The sequence below is a fragment of the Bombina bombina genome, chromosome 6 (genome assembly GCF_027579735.1).
Source record: "Bombina bombina isolate aBomBom1 chromosome 6, aBomBom1.pri, whole genome shotgun sequence".
Taxonomy (NCBI): Eukaryota; Metazoa; Chordata; class Amphibia; order Anura; family Bombinatoridae; genus Bombina; species Bombina bombina.
Genome location: NC_069504.1, coordinates 241634438 through 241653179, shown reverse-complemented (window position 1 = coordinate 241653179; position 18742 = coordinate 241634438). Strand labels below are relative to the sequence as shown.

The 18742-nt window shown below is 34.9% G+C and overlaps 1 long non-coding RNA gene across 1 annotated transcript; it reads right to left on the bottom strand.

Annotated features, from left to right (window-relative positions):
- Positions 1 to 4056: 4056 nt before the first annotated feature.
- On the bottom strand, positions 4057 to 4946 carry LOC128665015 (uncharacterized). Its single transcript, XR_008402963.1, has 2 exons — positions 4848 to 4946; positions 4057 to 4129 (listed from the first exon to the last, which is right to left on the bottom strand). It is a non-coding gene; the product is annotated as an uncharacterized LOC128665015 (long non-coding RNA).
- Between the last annotated feature and the right edge of the window lie 13796 nt (positions 4947 to 18742).

Below are 18742 nucleotides of genomic sequence, written 5' to 3'. Positions count from 1 at the left end.
ATGCAATGCAATGTAATTATACAGTTTTAAATCAAAAATAATTATTAATCATGTGTTCCCTCACACTGGTGTTTACAGCAGGGTCCTGTGAAGACAATTCATTTTGAATTATTCCATGTTCATCATCATAATCCACATCAATATCTAGATTATTTTCAATGGCTAAATTATGAAGCATACAACACAAAGTTATTATGTCTGCAGCCTTTGTCGGTTGATATTTTAATGCTCCTCCAGTTTTATCAATACAACGGAACCTACTCTTAAGAAGTCCAAATGTACGTTCAATAGCTGATCTTGCTTTTGAGTGTGCGTCATTGAACTTCATTTCTTTTCTGTTTGCTGGTTTGGAGACAGGTGTGATTAACCATTTGTAACATGGGTATCCTGCATCTCCTGTTGGATGTATGATTTATGGTTAGTATTACAAATAATTAATTTTATGTATTAGGCAATTAAACATCTTAGTACATAACTTACCAAGTATCAAACCATTTCCACAAATTCCTGCATTCATATCTTCATAAAGGAGTGATTGCTTTAGAATATACGAGTCATGTGCACTCCCTGGAAAAGCTGACAATAGAGAAATAATTTTGTATTTGTGGTCACATACAACTTGAGTGTTTAGAGAGTGCCACCCCTTTCTGTTAAAATATGTTTCTGGATGATCAATTGGTGCACAAATTTGTATGTGTGTGCAGTCAATACATCCTACAGTATTTGGTATTCCATAATGTTCATAGAAATATTCCTTAATTATATTTTTTTCATTTTCAGTCATTGGAAATTTTATAAATCTGTCAATATTTTTCTTGAAAACATTAATTACCTGGTTAAGAAACCTGGAAAAAGCACTTTGTGACACACCTGTAATAGAACTGGTGGTATGTTGGAAAGAACCCGTTCCCAAAAAATGAAGTGTGGTCAATAATTTAACAATTCCTGGTATTGCTCTATTTCTCCTTGTTCTAGGATCCAAATCATCTTTAAATAATTCATAAAGGGTAATTATAACTGATTTGTTAAATCGAAATCTTTGAAATACAATATCATCAGGCATGTCACTTAAAAATTGTCTTTCTCTGTATGTTGTGGGCCTGTATACCCTGTGTGTCCTCATGGTTGTTGTTTCTGAAATTAATCCTTGAGATTGTTCAACATCATTTTCATTCAAGATTTCTATCCTATTTGTATGATGTGTTATCAACCTCCTTCTTCTCCTTTGAAATCTTCTATGTTGAAATAATGTATAATATATATATTCTGCCATCTGTAATAATAAATATTAAATAGAATTGTAAATTAAATATTTTATTAAATTTAAAATCATATATTTCGAAATAATTTTCGTAAACTTACCTTCGTAAATATAATTTCGCGCACTTTTTTGAAAATTACGTCAAAATATTTATAGTCTCCCTAATTGCTTATTACGACGCTCTTTGATGACGTAATTTTTGATCATTGCACATTTTGTAATAAAGTTTTGCAGTGAAAACATACGCAATCATCCTTCGCTATTTCAATATAAACTTCGTAAATGTGTTTGTGAATATTCGTAACTGCAATCGTTACGTAATTTGACATTATAAAAGTCCACTTTTTATGGCGCGAAATTCTCTATGCTACTTTCAGGAGTAAACTTAAAATTCGAGTTTCATTTCCAATAGAAAAATAAGTGTATTTAAATTACGAAAATATTAACAATGGTAAGTACATATAATCCACCATATTATATATATTTATTGTATATGTTATTTTACATTTACTTTTATTTATTTAAAGAAATATGACATTTAATGGTAATGTTATTTTAATAAAAAGACATTTAAAATGTATTCATAGGTTCTACCAACTGGAGTATCATCACAAAATAGTGAGTCTGGTAGAAACCCTGCATTCACAGAAGATGAAAATCTGGTATTAGCACAGCAAATGCAAATGTATTATGATAAACTGTTTGGATCCATGGCTGCAAAAACTTCTAATTTTGAAAAGAATTCAATATGGGAAAAAATTTCAAAATCTGTATCAGCTGTAGGTGTTAGGCCCAGATCAGTGACCAAATGCAAAAAAAGATACTCTGATTTAAAAATTAAAGTTAAAGCAAAAATGGGAAAAGAAAAAACTGAAAGAATGAAAACAGGTGGTGGAACATATGTACCAATCACATACTCTGATTCTGAAAAAATAATTAGAGAATTAATCCCAGCTGCAATGGTTTCTGGAGTTCCTGGACTTACTAATATTGGTGTAAGAACAGGTAATTTTTATTTTGTTTCTGGATAATGTAATTTTAAATATGTATGTGAAATAATAAATATAAAATAAACCAAAGAAAATTTTATTTTTTAGTGGCAGAAGAACAAAATGAAAGCTCACAAGAAAATCTTGAGACACCATCATTGGATCTTAATGAATCTAATATTAATGAAAATGAAATGTTTGATAATTTAGAATGTAATATAACTAATAAAGAAATAAGTATTGAAAGTGAACTACCACCCAACAATATATCATCTCAAAATGAAATACCAATAAATGTAGTGTTGGATTTATCACAAGCCACATTTTCAAATAGTAACATAGAACAGGAGGAGGGAAACAACAATAGCAATGAAGCTGAACATACAATTATTGTTTTACAAAATGAAAATAATTCATTACCATCAGAAAATGAGAACAATCCTGAGGACAATGAATTTTATAAGGATGTTGGTGAATTTAGTTATAAATTAATACAACATAATGATTTATTACGCGACAGACTTGAGATTATGAATAACACAATGCTTGAATTTAAGGAAGAAATAGTTAAACAAAATCATGCTATTAAAAATTTAAATGATTCTGTTGAAAAAAGTAATACACATTTGGAACACATTAGTGAGTCCTTAAAATCAATAGCTCAGTCAACGATTTTATTATGTCAAAAAAATGATTGTACTAATACTCCTTTAAATTTAAATGTTAGGTCTTCAGAAAATCCTGAAAATTTACATTCATTTGTAACCGAATCAACCAATTTAGGTAATTCAGATATTGATGGAATACATTCTGATGTTATAATTTCTGATGGAAAAAGAAAAGGACATCAGAATTCTGATGGTAATCTTCAAGCTAGTAAAAAACCAATAAGAAAATATAGAAAAAGAAAATAAATTTAATATGTGTATATTATTATTCTTTGAGTTAAACATAGTAATTTAAAATAAATGAAGATAAAAAACTTGTAAAATATTAGTAACGTTTATTTTTGAAAAATATTAAAGGGACAGTGCACACAAATATGCAGACACATGTGTATTATAAACTAATATAAGTAAGAACATGATTTGATAATGATATATACATCCATGTTCAATAATTATATATTCATACTTGTGAACACCCCACACTGAAATCATAAATCAAATGTACACGTCCCTTTAATACATGTGTGAAAATATGTAATGTGTTGTATGGTGTATAAATCTAACAAATAAAAAGACCAATTGTAAACATTCTTTTTATTAACTTTCTAAATAACAAACCAAAAAACAAACATAAGATATTAATGTGGATGATAAAATGGTCCACCACGTGTTTTAACCCCAGAATAAAATGCCCTTCCCTCCCACCTTCTTTCTCTGAACATTAGAGCACGCTGTTCTTTTTGATTTTCAATCACTCTGGTTAAAAGTCTTCTTACTTTTTGATTGTGAAGTCTTTTTTTTTTAAAATTGTGAAGCATAGAGTCTTTTAAAATGGTGAGATTGTTGTTTATATTCTCTATTAAAAGACACATTTTATCCCATTTATTCTCTTCCATTTTTCCTGTTAGACATAAAACAAATATCATATTAAACTACATTAAAATTGAATTGCACTAAGCACATATTTAAAATATTGTTATGATAAAGAAAAAAATAAAAAAGGAATTGATAGTTCATGTGTTAAAAATAAAAACTGTGACAATTTTATTTTTACATTTAATTTAAAAATGCACACACATATAAGTGACATTCTTTATTAACATAAAAATTAACATGGTAAGGTGTAAATGAATACATACCTTGTTCATGTGGTTGAGAATCTTCTCCATTGGCAGCATCAACCACATTTGTACTAATTGCATTTTCATCATCTTATACAAAAAATAAATGAAATTATTTAGAAACATATTTATATATTAATTTCTATATTACAAGTATTGAAAATAAAATATTGTGCATCCATTAATGTATAACAAATCCCTTTTATGGAGGCATAATTAATAACCATCCATTACAAGTGCTTTTCACATTATTTACAAATCTGAAGCAGGTTTTTGGGGTTAAACTTAGCAGATGTAAGGAGATATCCTAACATGTTATAGATCAGGGGATTTACATATTGGTCTATAGGGAACTTTGTCATATAAAAAAATGAATATATATTAAAAAATATAACGCTTAAAGGGACACTGAACACACTCATAGAACATGCAATTTTAAGAAAATATCTAATTTACTCCGATTATCAAAGTTTCATAATATTCTTGCTATCTTGATTTGAAAAAGAAGGCATGTAAGCTAAGGAGCCAGCAATTATTTTGGTCAGCAGTTGTTTATTTGTGTGTGAACTTATCCAACAATCAAGAAGAACAACCCAGGTTGATTGCCAAAAACTTACATTATAGCTTTTCGAATAAAGATAGCAAGAGAATGTATAACATTTGATAATAGGAGTAAACTAGAAAGTTGATTTTAATTGCATGCTGTATCTTATTCACAAATTAAAGAATGTGGGTTCATTGTCCCTTTAAATTGATGTTTAAATTTACATGCTAAATGATTATAAAATCAAAATATCCACATATATACCGGTAATGATGAATTCAATATTTTGAATTGCTGGATTTTCAAATTGTTCACTTCCACATGCTGCCTCAGTGCTTTCAGCAAGTAATGCTGGTGATGTAGTAACTTCTTGCACTAAATTAAAATAAACTTGATGTAATTTTTTATAAGGAACATGATATGTTAACTAAATAAATAAAAAAAATAAAAAATTACCTTCATCCACATCCTCAGAATTATTTTGCTGTGAAACATCACTTTCTGGGCCAACAGAGACATCTACATGTTCTTCACACAAGGGAGAAGTCTGGGAAGATGATGCTGAAGTCGACTGTTGCTCAATGTCCACATTAGGGTTTACAGACATTAAAAGTTTAATAAATATTCTTTCATATTTTAAAAATCGCCTCCTCCTCTTATTCTTTCTTTGAACTTTCCTTTTAATGTCTGCAACCCTTTTGCGACATTGAGCAACAGTCTTTATATGTGTGGCATTTAAATTAACCATTTCAGCAATATCTTCCCAGATTGCATCCCTTGTCTTTAAACTAGTGTCACGCCTCTGTGGTCCAAAAAGCATGTCATAGTTTGGCTCCAGAGCAGATACAAGGATTTCATTCTCCACAACTGTAAACCTCTCAGCAACCATTTTCAAATATCTCATCAACTGCCTCACAGAATAAAATATGATATCTATATAAATATACATGTAACCAGAGTAAAATGTAAAATACGCTGTGATTGGAGAATATTAAGGAAGTACTCATAAATATGCGTACATAAATGTATTGCAAGGTATTATGGTAACAGAAATAATATAACAATAAATATGATTGGTTAACAAATATTGCACATTGAACATTGTTTAAAACATATACGCAATTTCGTAATAAGACAAATGAGTGAAAATATCTAAATAAAGAGCGTAAAAATATTTATTGTACGATTTCAATAAAAAAGAATAACAAAATATAACCAGAACAGTAAAAGCAGAATTCATTGCGAAGGAGAGTTTCATTGCGAAGGAGAGGGCGTAAAATGGGCGTTCCATGGGCGTAACCTGAGTAAATCTCGCAAGTTTCACAGATATGTTACGATGATATAAAAACATACGCCATACGAATCGCACATTCAACTCACATACATATCTCGCCAGACATCCTTTGGCGAATTAACATGAATAACATTATTTACAATATTTATTTCATTTTAAAAATAATACGATATAACGTATTTAGACAATATACTATAACTGTAGTTTTACATTTTGAAATATGCAAACACAAACTGAAATAAAGTGATTCATTAAAATTACGAAGCGACGCAATGATATATGGAAACCCATTTCGAGGTTCGTGAAATGATATAAGGAGGCGAAGTCTATAGTTTACTATGGACAGCTTATCGCGTAACGTATTGTTTACAATGGACTGCCCACTTTATACGATCATTACGCAAGGCGTGAAATTTGCGAGAGTTGCGAGACAGAAATACACATTTCTCGCCGCAAATTACGAACTTTCAATCATCGAGGCCTTAGTGAGGATGTTATACATTTGAGGGTCTTATGGGGGATGCTAGAGACCCCGTTAGAGGTATCCAAGGAGGCATTCAAATCCCCTCCCAAGAATAAAATACCAGATTGTAGTTCAAGTACTTTATGCATAACCGTTTGGAAAAAGGCCTGTTGAAATTGATTGAGACAATAGACATTGACCAGAGTAATGGGTCTGCCATATATTAAGCCTATAAGGATCAAGTAACTGCCCTCTGAATCTCTATGTATTTGCGTGAGTTGGAGTGGTACATCAGTGCTAAAAAGAATACCCACCCCATATTTTTTTTAGGGCCGGAGGCAAAGAAAGCAGTGGGATATTGCTGACTAAACCAACGAGGCTCATGGCCTGAAGTGAAATGTGTTTCTTGCAAATAGATAATATTTCCCCCTTGCCTGTGTAAGTCTCTTAGAACCATAGAACGTTTAGCTGGACTATTTAGACTTTTACATTTATAGAAATCAACTCAATGGGTCGTGATTTGACTTCCGCTCGTGGGTTCACCATTTTAATGGGAGGGGGGGAGAGAGGAAAAAAAAAGGGGGAGGGGATGGAGAGATGGGAGGGAGGAAGGAAAGGAGGGGAGGGAAATGAACCGGGGTTAAAGAAGAAAGTACAAAGTTAGAAAGGAAGAAGACGACTTAAGTCGCATAGTAATAAATATGAATAGAACCAAACCTATGTGTTAAACACTGTATACTAGTATTAAGCTATATCATATTATACACAGGTGTATATCAATTCGATAAATTACAAACACTAACAGCAAAAAACAAAAGCAGGGGTAGTGTTCCCTGCCTACTTACACTGTATATAAATTCTTTAGAAAAACATTTAACAGTAACAAGTACAATTGTGTATTGCATAGTTCTCAACTTACCCCCCATATGTTTAGGAGAAAACTCACACATTGGACATCCAGCACATGAGATAGGAACATGGCATAACATTTTATAAAATATGTTGAACATTATATAAACCTAGTAACATAAACATTATGGGGGTCGACACCCCTTCTTTCATCTGACACTAGTAGTTAGCCTCATTCCAGTGTTCCAGTGGCCTGAGATAATCTAAATAGTTCCCTACTACCTGCCTATGCGGTGTGAGCCAACAAATGCGAATGATATTTAACGTATATATTGTTCAGTATGTTGTGATCATAGGTGGCAAGTATCTGTACTAAATTAAGCCAGAACTAAAGAGTTTTAGGGGTTATATAACAGTACATTTATAGTTATTTAGAAGATCTTCTAGTAATCTGATCAGTTTGGAAGCTATATCTGTATATCATTCTTAACTATAATATAATTATTGGTTACAACCCAAACAGGCATGATGGTGTCTTGACAGTGGTAGTACGAATGCAGAGGACAGTTATCTATCAGGCTTCTCTCAACTAAATTTTTAACTAACCACAAAAATTATTTAAACTGATACATAACACATTAAACATAAACTTATCTGAGTCAAGCCCCAATGTCCAATTAGTAGAGTTCTGTCCATTTGTCCTATGCAAGAACCAGGCAGTTCAGAACAACTCAGAGGACTGATACAACAATGTTACTACTGCTCAGTCCGGGAGATGTTGTATGCCACTGGGTTCCCCATCTGCCAGGCCTTCTAGAGCCACAGGAGCCTTCACAGGAAGCCTGATATTAAGGCCCAAGGCCTGATTGAAGGATGGTAGGTCGGCTGGAGTCTTGAGGACATATGTGACATTATTCTTAGTAACGATAAGGCTTGTGGGAAAACCCCATCTGTAAGGGATTTTGTTGGCCTTCAGAGTAGATGTAACAAACCTGAGGTCCCTTCTCTTTTGGAGGGTAGTCGGCTTAGATCGGACTAAACCTGTAATTCCACTCCTCTGAATTCAATCTGCTGTTTGTTTCTAGCCAGTCTCAGCACATCTTCTTTTTCTTTCAAAGATAGTAATTTTAAGATGATGTCTCTAGGAGGGGCCCTTCCTGGAGGTTTAGGGCGTAATGCCCTATGCGCTCTTTCTATTTGAATCTCAGGACCCATATCTTCATTTCTGAGGTATTTAACAAAATCTTGAATGTACGCTTGAATTGCAGGAGGCTCTTCTGTTTCAGGAACACCTCTCGGTCTGAGGTTATTCCTCCTGCTGCGGTTTTCAAAATCCTCAATTCTCTCTAATAATGTGTGTACAGCGCTCTCTTGTGCTTGTAGAAAACTGGCTTGATGCTGCAGGTCTGAGCTAAGGGCCTCATGCTTTTCCTCCACCTGAGTTACTCTGTGATTAACAGCTGAGATATCTCTTTTTAATTCATGGAACATAGATTTAAAGTCTCTCATGGCCTCCTTTATATCCTCCTTTGAAGAAAGGAACCTGATATCATCTTTGGTCACACAGTTCTGATGATTAGTCATTGTTTCAGTGCTATGAACTTGTGCTGTAGTGGCCTTCAAGTGTGTCTCAGGTTTTCCTATTGATGTTGTAGGTTCAGTGGCTATTAGGTAATTTTCCATCATAGAAGATTGGGTGTTTTTAGGTAGTCTAGTGTGTCTTTTATTAGACATCACATATGCATAGACAGCCCTTTTTATATGAATTGAAATGCCAATCAATGCTTTTTTCCCTCTGATCAGACGGCAGAAGTTCCCCAGCCAGATAAGTCTCAGCAATGCAAGTGAACAATGTTATATGTAGTTTCAATTACCCCTTCACAGATCTAGGCCGCATATGTGGGGGCCCCTAAGGCCAGGAACATATAGATAAATAATAAGGCTGCAGTCAAAATCTCCTTTATGTGTTATAACCAAGAAGCCAATGTTAGTGATATTCTATATTTGGCTAAGCGGGCAATTCTCAGAGTATTCACATCAGTGTTACGGCTTATAGGATCCTAGAGCAGGCTGCCGTGTGATTGAGTCGTTATTGTGCACCACTTGTAATGTCTGCACTACAACCTGTCACTGATATCCTCATTGATAGGGAGTCAAATTGGCCAAGCTCCGGTGCGACCCGGGCAACTGTATTACCTTACTGGTAGCGGGTCTCAGGCAATGTATCCTCCTGCCACGTGGTTACTTCTTCCCCATACGGGCAAGTCACACCAGCACAGTCGGGACCGACGCCTCTCCATGCCTGCGGATCGCTCCGCTCACACTACAGGATCCTGCTGCGTGGAGGGCCTAAATCAGGTGAGCGGCTTCTATCTGAAGCAGGACGTGTGCAAACACACACAGGACAACCGCCAGGCCCCATGCCACGTGTGCCAAAAAAGGTCGTGCTAGGTCAAAAGAGCTCCGATGTTACTCAGGCAGCCTCTGCTTCGCTCTTTGTGGCGCAAAACCCAGATATGTCCAGACCGGCTTCCTATCTGGCAGGTTGAGCAGTCGATAAAGGGTATTCACATTCACCTGATACTCCCCGGATAGACCGTGCCTGATATCAGCGCCGCAAGTTCCTGGTTCCTTCACAGCAATCCGCTGTTAAACCGCCGGGACTCTAAAGATATCCCATGTTAGGGAGCAAAGTTTAAAACATTAATAAATGCAAGTTATAGCTTAGATTTATAATACAAGTGCACTTGTTTTAGTGTAAGGTCAGCAGGGACATCAGAGCTTTTTTAGAAAGCAGCCATTTCCATCTGTGGCTAGGCTCCGTCCCTCTAAATTTACAATTATTAACTAAATAATACCTATTTTAAACTAAATACTTACCTCTGAAATAAAACCTAAGCTTGCTACAGTATAACTAATAGTTACATTGTAGCTATCTTAGGTTTTATTTTAATTTCACAGGTAAGTTTGTATTTATTTTATCTAGGTAGACTAGTTAGTAAATAGTTATTAACTATTTACTTACTACCTAGCTAAAATAAATACAAACTTACCTGTGAAATAAAACCTAACCTGCATTACACTAAAACCTACAATTACAAAAAATAAAAAACTACCATTAAAAAAACAAAACAAAACTAAATTATTCAAAAAATAAAGATTATTCCTATTCTAATACCCTTAAAAAAAATATCCCAAAATAGAAAAGCCTAATCTAAAATAAACTACCAAGGGCCCTTATAAGGGACTTTTGTAGGTCATTGCCCTGAGTTAAACAGCTCTTTTGCTCCAAACAAATACAACCCCCCCTAACACTATACAAACCCCCACCCCCCAAACTACCAAGGACCCTTAAAAAACCCTAGCCTACAATAAACTACCAATGGTCCTTAAAAGGGCCTTTTGTGAGGCATTGCCCCAAAGATATCAACTCTTTTACCTGTAAAAAAACCTCAAAGACCCCCCAACAGTAAAACCCACCACCCAACCAACCCCCCAAATGAAAAAACTATCTAAAATAACCTAAGCTAACCATTTCCCTGAAAAAGGCATTTGTATGAACTTTGCCCTTAAAACGGCATTTAGCACTTTTACATTTCCCAAACCCTAATCTAAAAAAATACCCACTCAAAAAACCCTTAAAAAAACCTAACACTAACCCCCGACGATCCACTTACAGTTGTTGAAGTCCCACTTGAAGGATCCATCCAGCCGGCGAAGTCCTCATCCATGCAGCAAGAAGTCTTCATCCACACGGCCTCTTAAATCTTCATCCAGCCGGTGCGGAGTGGGTCCATCCTTAAGACATCCGCAGCAGAGCATCCTCTTCATATGGTCGCCTCCACATACTGATTCTTCAATGCAAGGGACGAGATTCAAGATGGCGCCCCTTGCATTCCTATTCTTCAGGATGGACCCACTCCACGCCGGCTTGATGAAGATCGAAGAGGCCGTCTGGATGAAGACTTCTTTCCGCATGGATGAGGACGTCGCCGGCTGGATAAAGATAGAAGAGACCGCTTGGATGATGACTTCGCCGGCTGGATGGATCCTTCAACTACTGTAAGTGGATGGTTGGGGGTTAGTGCTAGGTTTTTTAAGGGTTTTTGGGTGTTTTTTTTTAGATTAGGATTTGGGCAATGTTAAAGAGCTAAATGCCCTTTTAAGGTCAATGCCCATACAAATGCCCTTTTAAGGGCAATGGTTAGCTTAGGTTATTTTAGATAGTTTTTTTTATTTGGGGGGATTGGTTGGCTGGTGGGTTTTACTTTTGGGGGGGTGTTTATATTTTGTTACAGGTAAAAGAGCTGATATCTTTGGGGCAATGCCCCACAAAAGGCCCTTTTAAGGGCCATTGGTAGTTTATTGTAGGCTAGGGGTTTTTTTTCATTTTGGGGGGACTTTTTTATTTTGATAGGCCTATTAGGTTAGGTGTAATTCTTTTTTATTTTTGATAATTTGTTATTTTTCGATTTTTTTTTTTTTAAATTATTTTTTTTTTTGTAATTAGATACTTTTTGTAATTTTTAGAGTAGTGTTAGGATTTTTTTATGTGTAGTTTAGTTTTATTTAATTTGTAGTTAGTTTAATTTTAGTATAACAATTCTAATAGTTAAATTGTTAGTTTAAAACAATTTTTTTAAATTTACCAGGTAAGTTTTAATTTAATTTAAGATAGAGAAATTGTAATTTTAATATACAGTTATAGGGGTTGTTGGGTTTAGGGGTTAATAGTTTATTTTAGTATATTCCGTTGTGGGGGGCTTTTGGTTTAGGGATTAATAGTTTATTTTAGTTTATTTTGTTGTGGGGGCTTGCGGTTTAGGGGTTAAAAGGTTTATTATAGCAGCGGTGTGAGCGGACAACAGATTAGGTGTTAATAATATTTAAATAGTGTTTGCGATGCGGGAGGGCGGCGGTTTAGGGGTTAATAGGTTAATTATAGTGGCGATGATGTCGGGGAGCAGAGGAATAGGGGTTAATACATTTTATTAGTGGCGGCGATGTCGGGAGCGGCAGATTAAGGGTTAATGAGTTTATTATAGTGTTTGCGATACGGGAGGGTTTCGGTTTAGGGGTTAATAGGTAGTTTATGGGTGTTAGTGTACATTTTAACACTTTAGTTATGAGTTTTATGTTACAGCTTTGGTGTTACGGATCTTGTCATTATAGGGTGTAACGCTGACTGTTTAGCCTCATCGCAAAACTCGTAATACTGGAGCTATGGGAGTCCCATGAAAAAAACTTAATTTTTACGAGTGCGGTGCTGACGTTGCGTTACAGGCTAAAAGGTGTGCGGTACACCTATACCGACAAGACTTGTAATGGCTTTGGTGCTGTTTTAACAATGAAAATGCCATATTTAGGTGAATGTTAGGAAACACTCAGTGAAATGTTATAGTTAAGTCAAACCTGTTGAAATATGTTATTAATCAAGTACAGAACTAAAACTGTAATATTAACTACATCCAAGTTTCCAGAAAATGTGTTGTAATTCCTGGAAGTAAGTAAGCCAAGGGAGTATGCACGCTGTGAATAAACCATAATGAAAAACATCTGGTGCCCCTTTCATTATTTGTGCAAGAGAAAGAAAATTCCATAATACGACTATTGCTTTGCTTATGGTGCATACATATGTAAGTGTTTAGTGGTAAAAAGAAATCACTGTCATATAGTAAAGAAATAATCTTTCATTGCAAAAATATATTTCACTAGTAGGAGTAATCCAGCACTCAGGACAAATGCACGTCACCAAAAGGCCACTGCTAATGGCCTCAAAATTATTAGGCAACACATGAAGTAGGTGACAGCAATTTTTTTTTATTATAGCTTAAATAGACAACAAAATAGCGACTTTTTGGGAGACAATCCCTTAATTATGCTATTTCAAGCAACACAATATTCTGACTTATATATGTTCATACCTCTAGATGGCGCTAAAGGCGCATTAACTCTTTCATTTCAATCTATATATTAACCAAACAGATTTAGTGTAAATTTCTATATACAATTCTAGTGGATTATTTAGTTATCATTTATTAATCAAGACCTATCTACATTGATTTACAAAAAAACATTCATAAATGTATTATAAATAGTACACTATAAAAAGATTGACAAATCCCAATCCTTATTCACACCCTTTGGTTCAAGTGTTCCAAGTTCAAAAATATAAAATGATTATTTCTGTTATACCTCCTCTACATGGTTTTAATGTAAAATCAATCATTTGAAAACACGTTTGACTTATTGTGTGGCCTGCATTAAAGAAATGATTTGCTGGGGGGGGGGGGGCATTTAAATTCTTTGTCCTTTTAATTACTTTTATGCTCTCTCTAGCACTTTTGGTCGACTCACCGATATAGACCCTCCCACATGGGCATTTAATCATATATATAATAATTGTAGTTAAATATGTAAAATGGCCCCTAATATCATATTTCTTCCCTGTGTGAGGATGATAGAAAACATTCCCTTTAATCATGTTACTACAACATGAGCAACCTAAACAAGGATAGCAACCATAATTCTTGGTAGTAATAAAACCTAAAGAGGATTTTTTAGTTCTACATCTGTTTTTATTCATTTCTCTTGAAGGTTTGTGCCTTTCTTATGAGCAGGCATAGGAACCTCCTGAAATCCCTAATATCAGGGTTACATCTAGATAGTATGTTCCAATGATTTTTAATAATACGTTGTATTATCCATACTCTGTACATTAAATTCTGATACGAACATCAACTGATGATCCATTTTATTTTTGTTTTTAATTACTTTTTTAGGACCACCAAGATTGCTTCTCATTATTAATCACAGATTCTAGATAACCTTGCTCAATAAATCTCCATCCCATCTCGTCTAGCCTTTTATTAAGTATATTTTCATCTGAAACAATTTTACGAACAAGCAAAATCTAGCTATGGGGAAAAGATATGAGTAGAGAGGGAGGATGAGCACTATCATAACACAACAGGCTATTCCTGTCAGATTTTTTTCTTAAACAAATATGTTTTAAAAAAGCATCCTTCCTTAATATCCCTAGTATCCAATAATCAAGATATTCCTCACTCCAGGTCAATTTAAATTTGATTCATTGCTAAATTGAAATCATCCACAAATTTCAGCAGGATTCCAATATCGCCTAGTCAAACTCCAATTATATCATCAATATAGTGCCACCATGTGGCGCCATATTGAATAAACATTTAATTTGAAAATATAAATCTTTCTTCATACATATTCCTAAAAATGTTAGTATAGTTTGGGGCGACGTTGGAACCCATGGAAGTTCCTTGTAGATGTTTATGATTCTTTTTTACAAAATGTACATAATTTTAATTACAGAGATAAATATATATTCCCGTCAAAGTCTTTCAAAGGTAGTAAATGAACAAGTCCCAAAAGTCAATAATGTTTCCCCTCTGATCTTCAGATCATCTGATAGTGAATGATCAGAAACCTGCTGAAATGTGAAGATACTTAAGCCGCCCCTTTTTAAAAAAGGCATTGGTAAACTCTTTAAACTCTCCCTCTAGTGTATCAAGCTAAAGAGGAAGGGGAAGGAGGTAGGGAGTAAAAGAGGAAAAAACATAAGGGAGGGGTGATGTGAGTAGGAGATCTCCAGATGACAATTTCCCTGAAGTGGTTGTTCAGATAAGATGCCTTAATATCTGGAAATGAGCAAGAAATGTTATTTGATTACTATACCACTGCATTAGCATTATAATTTTGTTGTGCTGATTCCCCCCAAAATATTGATGTTATGAAAAAGGTTAAGATTGTTCAGCCTATAGTATTATTCCAGTTTTATTAATTCTGCTTGACTACATCAGTCCAGTAGGAGTTGAGTTTGCTTTTCATAATCTAGAAATGAGCACTCTAGCTGTGTTGAGTGCAAATTATAATAACCTAAGACATAATTGACATTGGCACTTAGGCAATAGGTTTAAGAAGGTTATAGCCATGTCTAGAGTAAATCCTGTCCCCTTTAATGTTGGTAAGATTCGCACCAAAGAGGGAGTATTATAGAGTAAGTGATAGAATGGCTGAAAAGTGGTCTGCGACAGGGAGAACGAAGGAAAGTAATAAAGACAAAGAGAAAATAGGTGTTGGACCTAATTGGTGAAAGAGGGAGAGATGGGAAGAGTGATAGAGAGTGAGAATGTTGAGTGGAAGTTGACAAGAAAAAACTTAATCAGTGAGGAAAGTGTAATTGTAAGGAGTGTGTGTATATATATGTATTAATGAATGTAGACAGACAGGAATAGGAGTACATCAGTGGAGAGATGAAGGATAAAAAATTGTAGTCCACAAATTAAATGTAACAAAAGTTGTCCCCTCTAGAGCAAAGCAAAGGACAGAAAATGAGCCAGGAGAGCAGCAGCAACAAAATCAAGATTAAATTGCTCTCTGTAGCTCCCTGACAAACATTGAGGTGTTGTGGTCTCAAATAAGAGATAATGGCCTCACTCACAATCTATTATGAGCTGCATTTTCGACTGTTTTTCAGCACAAAAAGGCTACTCTTCTATTCTGCGCAATTTCAGTTGATTCTCGCATTTGCAAATGGGTTTTCGGGTGCTTGAAAAGCCCTATAATATGGAGTTGAAGAATGTTTTGTGATTACAATATGTATCCAGCTCTCTTTTCAACTACTTTTAACTACAAGACCATTTTTGGCTTATGAAATTCTACAACTTAACACACTTGGGCCTAGATTTAGAGTTTGGCGTTAGCCGTCAAAACCAGCGTTAGAGGCTCCTAACGCTGGTTTTGGGCTACCGCTGGTATTTAGAGTCGTGTAGGTAAGGGTCTAAAGCTCACTTTCCAGCCGCGACTTTTCCATACCGCAGATCCCCTTACGTCAATTGCGTATCCTATCTTTTCAATGGGATCTTTCTAACGCCGTTATTTAGAGTCGTGGCTGAAGTGAGCGTTAGAAATCTAACGACAAAACTCCAGCCGCAGCAAAAAGTCAGTAGTTAAGAGCTTTCTGGGCTAACGCCGGTTCATAAAGCTCTTAACTACTGTGCTCTAAAGTACACTAACACCCATAAACTACCTATGTACCCCTAAACCGAGGCCCCCCCACATCGCCGCCACTCTATTAAATTTTTTTAACCCCTAATCTGCCGACCGCACACCGCCGCCACTTACATTATCTCTATGTACCCCTAATCTGCTGCCCCTAACACCGCCGACCCCTATATTATATTTATTAACCCCTAATCTGCCGCCCCCAACGTCGCCTCCACCTACCTACAATTATTAACCCCTAATCTGCCGACCGGACCTCACCGCCACTATAATAAATGTATTAACCCCCTAATCCGCCTCACTCCCGCCTCAATAACCCTATAATAAATAGTATTAACCCCTAATCTGCCCTCCCTAACATCGCCGACACCTAACTTAAAGTATTAACCCCTAATCTGCCGACCGGACCTCACCGCTACTCTAATAAATTTATTAACCCCTAAAGCTAAGTCTAACCCTAACCCTAACACCCCCCCTAAATTAAATATAATTTAAATCTAACGAAATAAATTAACTCTTATTAAATAAATTATTCCTATTTAAAGCTAAATACTTACCTGTAAAATAAACCCTAATATAGCTACAATATAAATTATAATTATATTGTAGCTATTTTAGGGTTTATATTTATTTTACAGGCAACTTTGTATTTATTTTAACCAGGTACAATAGCTATTAAATAGTTAATAACTATTTAATAGCTACCTAGTTAAAATAATTACAAAATTACCTGTAAAATAAATCCTAACCTAAGTTACAATTAAACCTAACACTACACTATCAATAAATTAATTAAATAAAATACCTACAATTATCTACAATTAAACCTAACACTACACTATCAATAAATAAATTAAATTAAATACCTACAAATTTAGCCTGAGTTATTAACTGCATGGAGACTTGGATGTGTCCTTTGATCACCTTTTCACATTTTCACTCTCTCAATCTCAGAAGTTTAACTTTTTGATAAGGTATTCAAGGTGCTCTGTGCCTACTGGATCTACTGCCTTCTGTTAGTCTGGGTTTTTCACCGGGATGGTTCTCCCACACTTGATCATTCCCCCCTCTTCAAACACCATACAGTGACTCAATTCCTTTCTTTTTTTTTTTAAATTATTTTTTATTGAGGTTTTGCGATATAAACAATATAAATTGAATGCCTTGTAACATCAAAGAAAAATATACCATTGTATATGAAACAGAAACATCTGTAAAAGAAAATGCTGGGTATATACAACAGTGTATGCCAATAAATAGGCTTCAAAAACCTCCATTTTATAATATTTTTACCTTAATTGGCTGACTAATTGGAAGACCACATATGAGCCTATTGAAGGGGGAAACTGAATTATATATGTTAGTCAGATGGACAGCCACTGTCAGGCTTTATAGTAGCTGGTGGGAAACAGCGGGTTAGCACCGCTTGAAATATAAAATAGGAGAGGGGGAAGGGTGGAGGGAGGAGTTTTCTTATATGGCACAAAATTATGACATCCAATTGAATGGCATAAGACCTGGGTGTCACTAATAGGAAAGTTGGCGCCTCAAGTTAGGTCATGGGAAGCAAGATGCAGTCAGCCTTATACAGCGTGCATATTTAGGTCTTGGTGTAACTGAGTATTAAAAAGATATATACATATCTAGTATGGGATATACATAACAATAAGACTAAATCCTATATAGGGTTAATATGTTAATATCTTATAAACAATATATTCACCATTGGATTAATGCACTAGTTTAGAGACAGGCAGGATTATGGTATGCCAATGAATAAGATTAGAGTTATACTATTTAGAAATCTACAATCGTCCCAATATATATAGTGCTAGTATGATACTCCCCGGTGCCACTATATACGGGGCAGTCTAGGGGGAGAACTTGTTAATTAAATATCTTAATGCTGGGGGTTAAGGGCAAATGGTCTCCGTGTATACAATAATGTTATAGGAGAAGTGTCTTAATTAAAACAGTTATGAGGATGGGAGTAAGATAACACACTGAACAAAGTGTAGTATAGATAAGCCTAAAATCTAGAATTGAAAATTATAGTTGCTTATGTAGCATACATATAGTAATAGCAAATAACAATATTAGTATATGGAAATAATGTAGACATAAGAACACCTCCTTTAAGATGCCAGAGGAAGAGGCAAAAACAGTGTTAAGGCAATCAAAGGAGTGAGATCAAGAGTATAACTTGGTATAAATGCGCTATCTGTCTCAGCCACTGACAGAAAAAGCTTGGGATGCAATTGCCTGTTAGATGAACAAAAGGAATGCTCATAATGCTCAGTAATTGAGAGTGTACTTTTGCACATTTGGGGAAGAAGTTTATATCTAAAAATATAATTAGTTTGTAAGATAAACAGAAGGAGTCTGTACAATAGTGGTTTCATAATAGAGTGCAATATATCTGAGTATTTAACTCATTAATGGATATAGTTGCATAAACCATATCTATTATAGCAAGCGGTGCAGGCTAAGTACAGAAAAGAATAGGTACTAGTCAAT